The following is a 674-nucleotide window of genomic DNA, read 5'->3' as shown; positions in this document are numbered from 1 at the left end:
AACTTGCATAGCCGCATAAACATATGCATAAAGAAAATCATCCAACCGTAGTTTACGCTTGGCTTTATGACAGAAATGTGATTGGATAATTATCTTTATGCATATGATTATGTGGCTCTGCAAGTTTGTGTGGAATGGTCCTTACGCTTATGCAAGTTACGCCGCATGTGACGGCACCCTAAGTTGTATGTCATACGCCAAAGCATGTGCGTTAAAGCGGGGAGCACAGACCACAGACTCTTGCATAACGCATAACACATGAAGCATTAGAAATTGAACCAACTAGAGTTCTCTATTATATGGAAGGGAATGAAACGGAGAACTTCGATTGGTACATATTTATATGCATTACGTGTTATGCGTTATGCAAGAGTCTGTGCTCCCCGCTTAAGGCTGCAGCACAGACTCTTGCATAACGCATAACGCATAGTGCATAAGCGAATTAACTAATCAGAATCTTTCCTTTCCTCCCATTCCATGGAAAAGAAGAATTGTGATTAGTTGATTCCTTTATGCACTAAGCATTATGCGTTATGCAAGAGTGTGTGCTGCGGCCATTATGGGCCTTCTACAGGCTGTTTTCCAGCTAGGACACAGAGACGTTACACTGTGTTCCACTGTGTAAAGTCTTGTTGGAACGCTCAGAACTCTAGATTTAGTTTCTGAGAGAACCG

Source organism: Trachymyrmex cornetzi, unplaced genomic scaffold, assembly GCF_001594075.2.
Source record: "Trachymyrmex cornetzi isolate Tcor2-1 unplaced genomic scaffold, Tcor1.1 scaffold496, whole genome shotgun sequence".
Taxonomy (NCBI): domain Eukaryota; kingdom Metazoa; phylum Arthropoda; class Insecta; order Hymenoptera; family Formicidae; genus Trachymyrmex; species Trachymyrmex cornetzi.
Note: the sequence above shows the minus strand (reverse complement) of the source record.